The sequence below is a fragment of the Papio anubis genome, chromosome 17, assembly GCF_008728515.1.
Source record: "Papio anubis isolate 15944 chromosome 17, Panubis1.0, whole genome shotgun sequence".
NCBI classification, from domain to species: Eukaryota; Metazoa; Chordata; class Mammalia; order Primates; family Cercopithecidae; genus Papio; species Papio anubis.
The window spans coordinates 71742251-71756156 of NC_044992.1; positions in this window are offsets into that span (position 1 = coordinate 71742251).

Consider the following 13906-nt stretch of genomic DNA (forward strand, 5'->3'; position numbering starts at 1 on the left):
ATAAAAGGTACGGAAGCGGGTGAATTTCCAGAGTTGGTGGCGTTTTGTGGCGGTTGCGGGAGCTTGTGACGCTAAGGCTCTTTGAGCGGCGTGCGGCCCTGAATCCCCTGACAACAGGCTGGGGGCCGCCAGGGGCCTCCAGTCCGGGTGGCGTCGCCACACAGCCCCGCCTCGAATGAAGAGGACGAACACGGGTCCTCTCTCGGGCCCGCAGTGGGTGGACTGCGTCGCGGACCCGTAGTGGGGGCGCCCAGCTCGCCGGGGAGATTCGGGTGGAAACCCTCACGGCCCCCGGTGGTGGGCCCCGGCGCGGCGCTGGGCTCCGGCGGGTCTGCGCTGGGGAGGGCCAGGGCTTCTAACGCCGGTGTCTGTCTTTGGGGACGCGCCTGTGTGTGTTTTCGCCGTTTGCCTGGTCAGCTGGAGACAGGGTCTCTCTTTGTCGCCCAGGCTGGAGTGCAGCGGTGGGATCAGGGCTCACTGTAGCCTCCGCCTCTGGAGTAGCTGGGACCTCAGGCGCGCGCCACCGTGTCCGGCTAATTTTTTAAAATTTTTTGTAGAGATGGTGTTGGGGGAGGGGTGGGGGTTAGGGTTGTCCAAGCTGGTCTTGAACTCCTGAGCCTCAGGTGATCCGCCCGCCTTGGCCTCCCAAGGTGCTGGGATTACAGACATGAGCCACTGTGCCCGGCAAGCAGCTGTTATAAAGTAAAATACACTCAGAGCCTGCAATTTACTCTTAATGAAAGCCTGCTATCATGGCCGGGCGCGGTGGCTCAAGCCTGTAATCCCAGCACTTTGGGAGGCCGAGGCGGGTGGATCACGAGGTAAGGAGATCGAGACTATCCTGGCTAACATGGTGAAACCCCGTCTCTACTAAAAATACAAAAAATTAGCCGGGCACGGTGGTGGGCGCCTGTAGTCCCAGCTACTTGGGAGGCTGAGGCGGGAGAATGGCGTGAACCCGGGAGGCGGAGCTTGCAGTGAGCCGAGATCACGCCACTGCACTCCAGCCTGGGAGACACAGCGAGACTCCGTCTCAAAAAAAAAAAAAAAAAAAAGAAAGCCTGCTATCTAGACGGTGCTAATAATGCGTGTCCTGCAGCAAAGATAACCCAGACGAGATCATTTAATTGCCCAGCAGAACGGTAACCAGTTGCGCATCTTAACCTGCTTTTAGTTTGTTCATTTGTTTTGAGACAGAGTCTGGCTCTGTCGCCCAGGCTGGAGTGCTATGGCACGATCTCCGTTCACTGCAGTGTCCACCTCCCAAGCCCAGGCGATCCTCCCGCCTCAGCCTCCAGAGTACCTGGGACCGCAGGTGCCGCTGCTACGCACAGTCCTAACCACTTTCTTATCTGACACTTGAAGTGCTTCTACATACCCAGCTCCTCTAATGCACTTTGAAGCAGCTCCATCATCTTTGAAGGGCAGTTCACGCTGTTGAGAATCATGTTTTTAACTGTGGGAAAAGTAAAAATTTCCACGAGCACCAGCTGTGTCATTTTTTTTTTTTTTTTTGGACGGAGTCTTGCTCTGTCACCCAGGCTAGAGTGCAGTGTGATGACCTAGGCTCACTGCAAGCTCCGCCCCCCAGGTTCATGCCATTCTCCTGCCTCAGCCTCACGCCACTACACCCAGCTAATTTTTGTATTTTTAGTAGAGATGGAGTTTCCCCATGTTGGTCAGGCTGGTCTTGAACTCCTGACCTCATGATCTGCACACCTCGGCCTCCTAAAGTGCTGGGATTACAGGCGTGAGTCCGGCCCTGTGCTTATGATCACAAATCTGGCTTACATGGCTGGGCACATCTTTAATCCACGGCTTCTTTCCAGGAGTGCTTGAAAGCTCTCCTTTTATGAAGGTTAATTTTAGTTAAAACCAGAGCATCCTGGCGAGGCCCAGTGGCTCACACCGGTAACCCCAGCACTTTGGGAGACGGAGGCAGGTGGATCACGAGTTTAGGAGTTCGAGACCAGCCTGGCCAAAATGGTGAAACCCCATCTCTACTAAAAAAAAAAAAACAAAACTTGACTGGCCGTGGTGGCGGTTGCTTGTAGTCCCAGCTACTCTGGAGGCCGAGGCAGGAGAATCTCCTGAACTCCGGAGGTGGAGGTTGCAGTGAGCCGAGATTGTGCCACTGCGCTCCAGCCTGGGTGACGGAGACTGCATCTCAAGAACAAAAAACCAGAGCATCCTTTTATCAAGAAATTGGTGGATTGCAGTATTTCAAGGGTGAACAAGTAAATGCAGCCTTCTCCAAGAGCAAATCTCATTCTGGCACCAGAATTTATCCATGACAGATAATTGACCCGAGAAACATTCCTTGTAAGGTTGCTGGTGTCACGTAACCAAAATACTAACTATTGTAAGTTCTGATACCTTCTTCACTCTACAAAGGATGGTTCAATGCCTCACACTGTTTGCCAGGCGGTGCTCTAGGGCTTTGTTGTAAAATACACACAGACTTCAATGACAGTGTAGGAGAAGAATGTAAAATACCTTGTTGACTAAAGAAATACAGTTAAGCTTTTAAAGAATTAGTTTTATTCAGAAGCCTTACTGAGGACCCTACACCCCAGCCCCAGCCCAGGAGCTCAAGCGATCCTCCTACCTCCGCCTCTGAAATTGCTGGAATCACAGATGTGAGCTACCAGGCCTCACCTTGTTCAGAGTTTTAAAATCTAATCCACAAACTGCTTAGGTTTGTTTTCCTTCACCTTTTTGTGACTAGATGATCTAACATTTTACACCGTTTTCCTGGAAATGTTTATTCCAGATGTCTGAATACACATCTGAAAGGTCTCTAACTTTTCTGGGGAGCAATAGCTTTTTAGCCCAGAGTCTATGAAAATGATGAGAGCTGGCGAGGTTTGGTGCAGTCTCTGGGTGAACGATGCTTTCTAGGGAAATGATGGGGCATAAGACAGACATGGGGTCTCCTGCTTTGAGATTAATCGGCTGAGATGGACCCCTCCCCAACATACAAACATTGCAGGACATGAGGTGCTGAAGATGGGGCTGCTGACCCAGAGCTTAATGGATCTGTCCACCTTTGTGACCAAGAAGCCTCTTTCCTTAGACACTGAGGGGCCCTGGGATTATGAGGGTAAATCCACTTTTTAGAGTAGGAATCTCCAAACCCCAGGCCACGGACCAGTATCAGCACCTGTCTGTGGCCTGTAAGGAACCAGGCTGTGCAGCAGGAGGCGAGCAAGGGAGCAAAGCTGAGCTCTGCCTCCTGTCAGCAGCAGCATTGGATTATCAGAGGACTGTGAACCCTATTGTGAACTGCGCATTCAAGGGATGTAGGTTGTGCACTCCTCATGGGAATCTAATGCCTGACGATATGAGGTGGAATAGTTTCATCCCGAAACCACTACCCCATCTATCTCCGGAAGAATTTTTTTCCACCACCTGTGGAAAAGTTATTGACATGGTTAGACTTTGTGTCCCCACCCAGATCTCATCTTGAACTGTAATCTCATAATCCCTATAACCCCCACGTGTGGAGGGAGAAACCAGGTGGAGTAATTGAATCACGGGGATGGGTTCCCTATGGCGTTGTCTTGATAGTTCTCTCGAGATCTTATGATTTTATAAGGGGCTCTTCCCCCTCTGCTTGGCACTTCTCCCTGCCTGCCACCTTGTGAAGAGGGTGCCTTGCTTCCCCTTCACCTCCTGCCATGATTGTAAGTTTCCTGAGGCCTCCCCAGCCATGTGGAACTGTCAAACCTCTTTCCTTTATAAATTACCCAGTCTCAGGCAGTTCTTTATAGCACTATGAAAAGTGACTAATACATTTGTCTTCCACAAAACCCGTCCCTGTTGCCAAAAAGGCTTTAGAAAACGCAGAGTGGGAAGGTGGTGAATAGATGGGAGGAGACTCATATTTTTGTCATGTAGGAGAGCAACAAGATCTCCTCTTAGCAGAAGAGGTTTTTGCTGTGAAATACGGTGTGTACTTTTCCATGGCCTACGTGGTGCTCAGCAGATGCCCTAACATCAACAGGACTCCAAGCCCCTCGTTCTGTTTATCACTGGTAGGCAGTTAGGATCGCGTCAGCCGTGTCTTGAGAACATGTCTTGTGAGTCATGCACCCGATTTGTTAAAGCGTCGACTCTGTGTAGCTCTGTTGTGCTATGCATAACATCTACTTAAAAAATGAGAGCTGACAGCCCAGCTTAGCTTTCTGTCCACAAGTCCCCTGCTTAAACTTCTGGATAAGTGTTTCCATTCCTATGGGAAACCTTCATTATCTCCGTAAGTAGAGAATGCAAACAGATATCTTGTCTCTTTTACTGATGGAGACATTAAAGCCCAGTGTGATAAGTTCAAGTGCCCTACAAGGAAAGGCACAAGCAGGCCAGGCTCTGAGTTCCCTAAACAGTGGCTATAGTGCCTGCCCTTTGTCCCTGGCCCCCATGGTGTCTAGGAAAAGAGGCTCCCAGTCACGAGGTAGACAGACTCGTAGGCCTGGTCTTAGCATCCTCGCTGTCACCAGCATCTCTCTTCCCACATGGTTTCCACCCTGGAGAGGGAGACTACCCATCCCATTAAATGTGGCTGCTAGGGTCATGTCTGTTTCACCCCTACTATTTACCTAATGCTCAGTAGGTGTTCAATAAATAGCTGATGGCTTACTCAATGTGTGGACCTCTGGGGCAAGAGGGAAGGAGGGACACAATGCAGTCCCAGCCGGCCAGGAGCGCAGGAGGTTGCTGTGGGGGAGATGGTGAGATAAGAATTTGGCAGGGCTTGTTTCACAAGATACAGGTCACAAAGAACCGCTGATAAAACAGGATGTGGTAAAGAAACCTCCGAACCCCACCAAAAGCAGGATGGTGATGAAAGCACCCTCCGCCTGTCCTCACTGCTCCTTATATGCTAATTATAATGCATTAGCTGCCGAAAGACACTCCCACCAGTCATGACAGTCTCCACATGCCATGGCCACCTCTGAAACTTACCCTGTGTGGTCTGAAACAGGGAGAAACCCTCAGTTCCGGGAATTGCCCACCCCTTTCCCGGAAAACTCATGAACAGTCCACCCCTTTTTAGCGTATGATTAAGAAATTACCATAAAAGCCAACCAGCACCCCTCAGGGCTGCTCTGCCTATGGAATAGTCAGCTTTTACTCCTTTACTTCCTTCATAAACCTGCTTTCACTTCATTCCGTTGGCTCACTTTTGAATTCCTTCCTGAGGGAAGCCAGGAACCCACGTGATCTCAGAGACTGAGTCCCACTTCCGGGGTTTGCCCTGTGACAATGGGAACAGCCCAGTGGTCTGCCCCCCTCCAGACCCGACCTGTCCCTTTTCCTCTACCTTCATTGGCTCCAGGAATCAGGTAGAAAAGGGCGAGGGGGCTCATCTTGCCCAGGAGGCTTGGGGGCAGTGCTGCTGGGCTGGGCTGGGTTCCTGTAACTCATCACTGCAGGAGTTGTTGTCCTGGATAGAAGTGACCTCGATCTGATCCAAGAGGCCATCCACTAGGAGTGACTTCCTGCCGAAGTCTCCACCCATCCCTAGGTATTAAAGGTGAACACTTCCTTTCTAGGCACAGCCCTGCCTAAACCCAACTGGCTGGGGCAAGGCACCTTGCTGAGTGCTGCCTGGACTCACCTCACTGCTGTCTTGACTCTGGGACCTGCACTGGCTGGGCAGAGTCTAGCACATGTGCAGTGTTAACAGAAAAACCAAACTCTGTAAAAATGTTTTCAGGAGGGTTATTCTGAACCAATAGAAGTGACTGTGGCCTGGAAAAACACAAACCCAAAAAGCCTTGAGTTAAGTGGTCACAAGGTACCCAGGTAACAGTTTCTGTCAGCCTCTGAGCCCAAGCTAAGCCATCATATCCCCAGTGACCTACGCGTAGACATCCAGATGGCCTGAAGCAACTGAAGATCCACAAAAGAAGTGAAAATAGCCTTAACTGATGACATTCCACCATTGTGATTTCTTTCTGCCCCACCCTAACTGATCAATGTACTTTGTATTCTCCCCAACCGTTAAGAAGGTTCTTTATAATCTCCCCCACCCTTAAGAAGGTTCTTTGTAATTCTCCCCACCCTTCCAAATGTACTTTGTGAGATCCACCCTCTGACCCCAAAAACATTGCACCTAACTCCACCACCTATCCCAAAACCTGTAAGAACTGATGATAATCCCACCACCCTTTGCTGACTCTCTTTTTGGACTCAGCCTGCCTGCACCTAGGTGAAGTAAACAGCTCACACAAAGCCTGTTTGGTGATCTCTTCACACGGACGCATGAGACAGTTTCCTTTTTTTTTTTTTTTTTTTGAGATGGAGTTTCACTCTTGTTGCCCAGGCTGGAGGGCAGTGGCACAATCTCAGCTCACTGCAACCTCTGCTTCCCAGGTTCAAGTGATTCTCCTGCCTCAGCCTCCCAAGTAGCTGGGATTACAGGTGTGCACTACCACACCTGGCTAATTTTTTGTATTTAGTAGAGATGAGGTTTCACCACGTTGGTCAGGCTGGTCTCAAACACCTGACCTCAGGTGATCCACCCGCCTCGGCCTCCCAAAGTGCTGGGATTACAGGCATGAGCCACTGTGCCTGGCCAGTAACAGTTTACCTTTATACATTTTAGGTAAACAGGAGTTACAGGCAAAGACATAAGTCAGTACATGGAAGGTATGCGTTTGGTTCAGCCTGAAAGGCTGGATATCTCAGAGCAGGGGCTTACAAGTCATAGGAGGGTTTAGGGATTCTTTAGTTGCCATTTGAGAGAGTTAAGCTATTATTTATATTACGTTTTGGGGGAGTCAAAAAGAGTTAAGCTATTGTCTAAAGACCTGAAGTAAGTAGAAAGGAATGCTTGCGTTAAGGCAGTTGTGGGGGTGAAGGCCCTTGTTATGTAAATGAAAGCCTCATAGGTTTCTAGCAGCCCTCCGAGAAAATGGATGGCAAATGTCTCTTTTCAGACTTTAAAGGTGTCAAGCTGTCAGCAGATCTCTCCTAGATCCAGGCAAGGCCTAGAAAGGGAAGGCCTGGATGTGTTAATAGACGTTCTCTGCAGATGCAAATTAATTTCCCCCACAAAAAACAGCTTTTTTTTTTTGAGATGGAGTCTCGCTCTGTCGCCCAGGCTGGAGTGCAGTGGCATGATCTCAGCTCACTGCAAGCTCCGCCTCCTGGGTTCATGCCATTCTCCTGCCTCAGCCTCCTGAGTAGATGGGACTACAGGCACCCACTACCACACCCAGCTAATTTTTTGTATTTTTTAGTAGAGATGGGGTTTCACCATGTTAGCCAGGATGGTCTCGATCTCCTGACCTTGTGATCCGCCTACCTTGACCTCCCAAAGTGCTGGGATTACAGGCTTCAGCCACCGCACCCAGCCAAAAGACAACTTTGCAGGGCCATTACAAAATATGTCAAAGAAATATATTTCATGGTAAAATATTTTGATTTCCATTCTGTCATGTGTGCTCATCCAGAACCAGGTTGGAAAGGAAGCCACACTGTACCAGGTTAATTAAAAAAAAAAAAAGGTTTGACAAGGGTTTATGATTAGTAATGTGTGAATCAGCCTTTGCCTGCCATGGCCATAGGTCTTGTTTATAATTTGGTATCTTATTGCCACAGAGAGTCTGTTTGATCAGTCTTATCTCTATTTTAATCGAAAAGAAAGGGACCCTGAACAGAGGGACCAACTGAAGCCATGGCAGAAGAACATACATTGCAAAGATTTCATGGACATTTATTAGTTCCCCAAATTAATACTTTTATAATTTCTTACGCTTGTCTTTACTGCAGTCTCTGAACATAAATTATGAAGATTTCATGGACATTTATCACTTCCCCAATCAATACTCTTGTGATTTCCTATACCTGTCTTTAATATCTTAATCCCATCATCTTCATAAACTGAGGATGTATGTTGCCTCAGGACCCTGTGGTGATTGCGTTAACTGCACAGATTGTTCATAAAGCATGTGTGTTTAAACAATATGAAATCTGGGCACCTTGAAAAAAGAACAGGGTAACAGGGATGTTCAGGGAGCAAGGGAGATAACCATTAGGTCTGGCTGCCTGAGAGCTTTGCGGAACAGAGCCATATTTCTCTTCTTTCAAAAGCAAATAGGAGAAATATCGCTGAATTCTTTTTCTCAGCAGGGAACAGCCCTGAGAAAGAGAATGCATTCCTAGGGGTAAGTCTCTAAAATGGCTGCTCTGGCAATGTTTGTCTTTTGCGGTTGCAGATAAGGGATGAAATAAGCCCCAGTCTCCCATAGCGCTGCCAGGCCTGTTAGGATCAGGAAATTCCCGCCTGATAAATTTTGGTCAGACCAGTTGTCTGCTCTCAAACCCTGTCTCCTGATAAGATGTTATCAATGACAATGTGTGCCCAGTGGGACATGAAACTTCATTAGCATTTTTAATTTTGCTCCAGTCCTATGATCTCGCCCTGCCTCCATTTGGCTTGTGATATTTTATTACCTTGTGGAGCATGTGATCTCTGTGACCCACACCCTATTCGTACACTCCCTCCCCTTTTGAAAATCACTATTGCAAACTTGCTGGTTTTGCAGCTTGGGGGGCATCATGGAACCTGCTGACATGTGATGTCTCCCCCAGATACCCAGCTTTAAAATTTCTCTCTTTTGTACTCTTTCCCTTTATTTCTCAGACCGGCCGACACTTAGGGAAATAGAAAAGAACCTACATGAATTAACGTTGAATTATTGGGGGCAGGTTCCCCCGATATCAGCTGAATTAAATTTAAAGGAGTGTAACTGAGTAATGAATGCTTTGTGAATTGGGCAGCCCCCAGAATCAGCAGATTCAGAGAGACTGCAGGTGGTGCCTCATGGTCAGAAAAAATTTATACATAGAAAAAGTAAAGCGACGTACAGAAATTGGAAGTGTTAGAAACAAATTTTTGGTGTTGCAAAGTGAAACAAGTACTCAGGCAAGTTTTCTCAGCAAGGCAATTTACGTCTATAGAAGGGTGTTTCCTGCATACAAGGCAGAGGCAAAGGAAAGCGTGGAAGACAAAGGTGAGCAGGAGATTTTTATCTCTAATGCAGGCCCTGTTCCTGTGTCCTCTCCCTCCAGGCTGGGGTCGGACTGCACAATCTAGGCTAATTCCAATTGGCTACTGTTGACATAATCAAAGGAGGCGACAGTGGGCATTTGACAGGAAGGACAGGTATGGTACATCCTGGGATGTTTGGGCACAGCAGAGAGAGGGAGAGCTGATAGATGAATGTGTACGATTACCTTTTAGAATAGAACAAAGAACCAGGGACCAAAACCCTTTGAAGAGGAACTATTTGTTCTTAATAACAGAAGTGAGGTACAGAAACAGCTGGATTGGTTACAGGTTGGTGTTTGCCTTGTTTGAACACTCAGCAGTGTGTGAGTTGTTGAAGTACGGCTGCTGGGATTGGCCAAGACTCAGCTATTGTTGCAGGCACATACTCCTAAGTTAGGTTTTCAGTCTTGTCTGCCAAGTTAGGTTGCAGTTCGTCCACGAGGACTCAAATATATTAGAAGCATGGAGTCCTTCTCAGGCCATATTTGGTTTGCTTTAACAAACCTCAATGCTGGTCAGTTGTGCCTGAACTCCAAAGGGAAGAGGCATAACAAGGCATGTCTGACCTCCCTTCCCATCATGGCCGGGAATTGTTTTACAGGTTTCTCTGGAGCCCGTTTGGCCAAGAGAGGGTCCATTCAGTTGGTTGGGGGTCTTGGGGTTTTATTTTTAGTTTGCAACAGGCATCGTTCTTACTGCTGGATAGATTTAGAGAATGCACCTGCCCTCACAGAGTTTCTGTTGCAGAAGAGGACAAGACCAAAAACACAAACAAATAAGATAATTGTAGGTTTGATAATTGCTGGGATGTAAATAAAATAACATAAAGTGGAAGAGAGTTAATGGGTTGCTGATTTACATGAGTGGCTGGAGGAAGGTGCCACCTAAGTTGAGAGGAAGTGGCCACAGTGACACGCAGGGGTGGAGTGTTCCAAGAAAAGGGGATGGTTGAAAACACTAGAACAGTCATCAGCCTTTTTCCGTTGCCATAGCCCACACCATAAGAATAAGGTGTGATGAAACCCAAAAGGAGGGATCGAAACCACCTTTGCAAAAGATTAACATTGAGAAAATTATGCCAGTGGAAAAGATGGCATCTAACCAGCCCCCATCTTTCCTTTAACCTCCAAACTGCCCTTAAGTCATTCCTCGACTTGGGCCAAGTTAACTCTAAGAGACATTCCGTTTAAAGGATAATAGCCTTTAGTTTAGTAAGCTAAAACCAAGCCTTTGTAAAGCTCATAAAAGACCACCAAGTTAGGACGATGAAAGGAGCGTAAATTCTGCTAAAGTATAGACATAAACAATTACTAGCCATTATTCCCATGGTCACAAGATTTGCAACTTCCCCAATTACTCCTTCAGATAATTAGACTCTTGTAGACCCTAATGTTGGTCTTTTGAGAAGGCTTTTCTGGTTTTTTGCATTTCTCATGACTGATGGCCCCACCCAGACCCACTGACCTTCCTGTGGCCCCACCAAGGAGCTGACTGAACACATGCACACAAGAACCATGTTCCACCCTTCAGGATTGTGCCCTCACCAGTCAGCAACACTCATTCCCTAGCCAACCCCTCCCCACAAGACTGTCTTTGAAAACCTTAGCGTCCAAGTTTTGGGGGAAGGCTAATTTGAATAATAATAAAACTCCAGCCTCCCATTAGCCAGCTCTATATGTATAAAACACTTTCTCTGTTACAATTCCCCTGTCTTAATGAATTGGATCTGTTTCTGCAGTGGGCAAGAGGAGCCCATTGGGTAGATACACAGTGAGTGCAAAGACCTTGAGACAGGAAGGATACTGGGCACAATTGAGGGACAGAAGACAGGGAGCTTGTAGCATAGTGAAGGTGGGCAAGGAGTGTGCGGTGGGAGGAGAGGTGCGTGGGGCCAGATCATAAAGAGTCTCAGAGGCTATTGGGGCCGTAGCCCCTGGCGGCCATCTAGAGGTTTGCTGAAAATCACTGACATGAGTCAGATTGATTAAGAGGAGAGAAGGCATGCAAACTTATATAATGTGTATACACAGGAGGCTTCAGAATGAAGATCCAACCCCTCAATGAGTTAAGAGAAGCTTGTATGCCATCTTGAAGTTACAGAAAGAAGCAGGGTTTGGATCCTGGTAAAACTGGTTATGGAAGGGATGAGAAGAGGAATTCCGTTGAGATTTTATTGAGGGGCAATAAATGATTACTAGGGAGAATGACCGGGTCAGGGAACAGAAATCTACTTGTAAATAGTTCCCTTTGTTGTTTCTCTCTCTCTCTCTCTCTCTCTCTCTCTCTCTCTCTCTTTGAGAGAAGGACTCACTCTGTCACTCAAGTTGGAGTGCAATGGCATGACCTTGGCTCACTGTAGCCTCAGCAGGCTCAAGTGATCGTCCCAACTCATCCTCTCAAATAGCTGGGACTACAAGTGCATGCCACCACAAGTGGCTAATTTTGTTTATTTATTTATTTTTTTTGTGGAGAGACGGGGTCTCAAGATGTTGCCCAGGCTGGTCTCAAACTTCTGGGCTTGAAGAATCCTCTCACTTCGGCCTCCCAAGGTTCTGGGGTTACAGGCATGAACCACTGCACCCAGCCAGTATCTCTCTATGGAATTCAAATGATCCCTGGAGACAGTCTTTATTCTTGCAAAAGAGTCTGTTCATGTGTGCATTCATCTTAGTCTTCTTTTCTGCAATAGTTAATAACAGGGAGGAGAGAAGAAGCTATTGTTCTCCTTGGTAGAACTGGGTCTTAGACAGTAAAGAAACTTCAACATTTATGCGAGAGAGACTGGGGGGAGTGCTCAGAGAGACACTGAGACATCTTCATTTCCGCATGTCAGGACACCATTTCGATGCAGGATTGTTTACTCCGTAGCTCAGCTAGGTCCAGGTTCTTGTCTCACAACCAGGAAGAAATAGGCACATGGACATCAAAGAATGAGTGGAGTAGAATTTATTAAGCAAAAAGGAAAGCTCTCAGCAAAAAGAGGGGAGCTGAAAGCAGGTTGCTGGTTGCCCCCTTCACAGTTGAACACAAGGGCTTTTATATAAAAGCTAATGGAGCTGGGTTCCTTATTTGTATAAGGTGTAAATTCCTGTTGGCTCCATCCCTTCCCCTCAGTGTGCATTCAGGCCATTAGTCTGCTGCGGTCATGTTCAGGCAAGCACCCTGTGCAAGTTCCCTTAACTGCACAAAATATCTGGTGTAAGCACTTGTGGGGCAGGTTGGAGATTCTCCAGGGACCCTTCCCTTACTGTCTACCTGAAGCAAGCTAGCTAACTCCTTTCATTCCCCCCTTTAAGAGTGGAGACCCCAACTGCTGTTGGGGAAAGTGGACACTGACCACTCTTAACTGCTTCCTGCTGACGGGGTGCTGTTTTGGGGAAGCAGCAGTTAGGCTCCTCCTGAGGTAAGTTTAAGGATCTCCAGAAGAATGGCGCATCTGGCCCAGCGTGGTGGCTCATGCCTGTCATCCCAGCACTTTGGGAGGCCGAGGCGGGCAGATCACAAGATCAGCAGATCGAGACCATCCTGGCTAACACGGTGAAACTCTGTCTCTACTAAAAATACAATTAGTCAGGCGTGGTGGTGGGTGCCTGTAGTCCCAGCTACTCGGGAGGCTGAGGCAGGAGAATGGCGTGAACCCAGGAGGTGAAGCTTGCAGTGCGCCGAGATTGTGTCACTGCATTCCAGCCTGGGCGACAGAGTGAGACGCCGTCTCAAAAAAAAACCAAAAAAAAGAAAATAGAAGAAAAAAAGAATGGCGCATCCATGCATGGTTCCATTTGCATCACCATTTGAAGTTTAATGGCCTCTAAGTGAGAAGAAACAATTTGGGCTGTGAAAATGAAACAAGAAGGGGGAAAGGACAGCTCAAAAATCCCAAGGCTACTGACAAGCCCTGATAACTGGTGGCTACAGTTATGCCTGCTAAGCTTTGGGTGCATGTGGCTTTGGTTAGCTCCCTTGGGCTTATTTTCCTAAACAAAGAATCCTCCAGTTTTTGGGCATCCTATTTATTCCTATCACCTGGTAGGATTTGTAGGATAATTGCCCAAAACTAGAATATTGATCCAGATTTTTACATCACCCATTCATTTTGTTACTTTTGAGCTACAGCTGGAGATTGTTGATTGGTTCACAGGAATAAACAGGGTTAGTTTAAAATGTAGGCAGAAACAAAAACAACTAATGAGATTAGAATTTAATGACAAACGTATGATAAGTTCTGGAACATAAGTTTTCCAACTCCAGTCCTCATTTTTTGTCAAAAAGAAATCATGATAGGACTGAGTTGTTTGCAAAATAAGCTTTAGTCCTATACTTGGCCTGATTATTTGCCTAAAGTGCAGCAAGAATAATTATTCTTCACATAGATTTTTCAGTTGTCTTTGATGGAACTCTATTCCACTAGGAATCTCAGATAAGGTCTTGTAAAGCTGAGCCCAGCCACGGGTCTGTACCTTCAGATCCCTGAGTTGGGTAACTCCCTCTCTTCTTGAGGTCCCAAGAACATGGGGCACCTGGGCCTGTTAGAATGTGACATTCTTTCCTCACCACAGGTTAGGAACCCCGTTCAGGGACTCTGTAGACAGGGTATTAGGCCAGTTTTCCCAAGGGGATTTTATGGGCTCTGCAAGTCAAGCTTGATACCTTAATGGGAAGCACACCCTTCCAGTCAAAGCCTTGGTATAACAACCCGTTTCTCCTATTGTGTCCTGTTGCAAAAGAAAATGGATTCTTTTTTATTTTTATTTTTATTTTTTTTTGAGACGGAGTCTGGCTCTGTCACCCAGGCTGGAGTGCAGTGGCCGGATCTCAGCTCACTGCAAGCTCCACCTCCTGGGTTCC